The sequence below is a fragment of the Habropoda laboriosa genome, unplaced genomic scaffold, assembly GCF_001263275.1.
Source record: "Habropoda laboriosa isolate 0110345459 unplaced genomic scaffold, ASM126327v1 scaffold186, whole genome shotgun sequence".
In the NCBI taxonomy this organism is placed as follows: Eukaryota; Metazoa; Arthropoda; class Insecta; order Hymenoptera; family Apidae; genus Habropoda; species Habropoda laboriosa.
Window position 1 is genome coordinate 450,176 of NW_017100427.1, and position 2,757 is coordinate 452,932.

The following is a 2,757-nucleotide window of genomic DNA, read 5'->3' on the forward strand; positions in this document are numbered from 1 at the left end:
GAGAAAGGTGGGATCGTTCGTGTTCTACTTTTGGGAAATATGATTTTTTATTTTTTGAGGAATTTTGGTATCTGTGCTTTGAGCTTGGAGGTACACTGTAGGTGCACCTGTTATGTTCGCCAAAGTTAGGGTGTCCACGTTATTAGCTTCCAACGTTTTTCTGGTAAATTTATGACGAATTCCCTCTCTAAAAAAGTATGGAGGTTTTGTGTCGATAAAGTTTTGACGACTTTGTGGAAAAAGGGACCAAATTAATTTGTAAAATTGCTGCTAAGCAATTGCTACTATAATTGCTTCTGAACTCGTCTAAATTTTAATCTCATTAACATTTACCCTATTCTCGTGACCGTTAACCTGTTGCCTCCTGAAATAACATACCTCAAATCATGATCGAAATATTTCAAAAACACAAGGTTAGGCTGGGATTTAATAGCGCCTAATGCAAACAGGCAAATTACATAAAAAACCGCACGGCAACAAGTTCAATATTTCGTATCGCGTCCCGATAGGTCTCGATCGTAGCAAGACTCGATTCGATCGCGTCTCTTTCTTGCTCGTTGCGTTCCTGTTCACTGGAACCGAGTGCCACTAGACACATTTCCCCAGGAAACTCGAAAGCGTGGTAATAAAGAATCGAAAAGGGTACTCTCGCGTTGGGCGGGGAGTAATAAGAGGTGAAAAACAATTTGATCGAGACCGATTCAACGGCGATGGTTAAAGTTTTCGCTTGCATCGATCGGAGGAGTTCGGAGACGGAGCTTACATAATTTACCTAATGGCTCGTAGTCTAACGACGGAGTCGGTGTTTAAACATTCGCCGTGAACGTTGCCTCTGCAAGTTATCAGCTCCTCTCTCTCTCTCTCCTTAGGCCGTCATTGGACAAAAATTTATGTTCGTTACTTTGGCCCGGCCAACCCTCCGATGAATTATCGCCGCGGCGCGCAAAGTCGATGCCAAGGAAAGCTTTCGCTTTCACTTGGGACACTTGCTATCCTCATTTCTTAACTACGGAGGGAGCAGCTTGCGGAGATTAAAGAATTCGAAGAATTAACGTGGTAGAGGCTTGTGTCACTTTTCTCGAAGTAGATGTCACTTTGGGCCTTCGTGAATCAACGTAGGATTTTTTAGGTAATTGTGGTAGTAAGATGTTGTGCAATGATTTTGTAATATTTAGTACTATCGAGTGGAAGTTTTATAAGTAGTTGTAATCGACGTTTAAGAAGAGACAATGAAAAACATTTGATCGATCGTTACTTAATTAGTTACTTAATTACCTAATTACTTAATTAGTTTCTTGGAAACGTTAAATCTTTCAAATTGTTTTCTTACCGATAATTTAGGTACGGGTTCGTTATTAACATCGAAAGTATATGTGTACCTTTTTTTAGAGGATTTATTATTAATGACAAATGAACTATTCAACAGACTATTAAGTTACATAGATCGTTGACAAATTTTGTCTCTCTAAAGTCATCTTGTGTCAATCAGATATTAATTACCATGGAACACGTATTTCTCAATTTTTACAATAGATACTCAAACAGAACACTTCCCTTAATTTAACTGAATCCCTATAAACGCATTTTCTGCGAAGAACGAAATTTCCCACTTTCAAAATTATCGCAGAACATCAAAAAATGACCTTCACCTAAAATTCAACGCCCAAAATAATCTCGATCCATTGAATCGAACGTTCCACCAAGGGTGTCAAAGGAATCTCAGAAATACCCACATTTCTCCATATATAAAAATTCCCATATTCTCGTCTCGGTTCTCCGTTGTTAATAACGTTCCGGGCATATTGTGCAGCGGTGTATCAGCGATAAAATCGTCTGAAATAAATCGCAAACGTCGTTCTGATTACAGATCGTCCGTGGGATTGGCAGAGAGTAAGCGTGGCTTAACGACAGATCCGATCTGCACGAGTGGAACAATCGGTCCTCCTCGATCGTTCTCCTTCTCCTTTTTATGCCAACGTATTTCCATGCCTGATCGAGTACGGGGATTCTGGGCCGACGGGGAGAGAAATAGACGGGGGAGGTCGATTTATTTATGGCGGTGATTGCGAGCCACTGAGGTAAGGGCTTCTTTTGCATTAATACTGAACCAACTGGAGGGTGGCTTCTGTGCTTGTCGTCCCGATACCGACGATATGTTGCCATTCACGTTAAAAATCGACCTTTGAGCAAATCCTCCGCCAGCCAACTCCTTGCAGCAGCGGCAGAAGGAGCGTCCCTGTTAGCGAAGAGTATGGTTCCGATCGTTTGCAGTAATTATTTGGAGATTAAAATTGCAATACCGTGGAATAGTTTCTTCCGTTGATACTTTATTCTGTAATTGCATTCATTCGCGCTTTTCCCTATTTTCTACCTTTCTCAGAAGATCAGAAAGGTGATTCAGAACTTGGATTCGGACGTTTAGAACCGAATAAAAATTGTAAAATTTGAATTTACTGTTAGATGTTAAATTAGAAAATAAAACGAATTTAAGTCATTCTTCTTTGTATTAATAAAAAATGTTATTTTTCTAAATAAAAACGAAACAATTTCTATGAAAATTATGCAACGCTAAATAAATTCTAACGAGGAGATTATTTGAGTGAGTGTACATCGTTTGGGAACGAGTCAAGTTTTTGTTGTCAGACATGTTTTAAGGTAGCACCTTGTCAACGACGGAAGAATGTCGCACTTCCGGTGTACACGTGTTTCCGTGATTCGTTATAATGAGCGACGCGTGTACGCGAAACAAGTTTATTG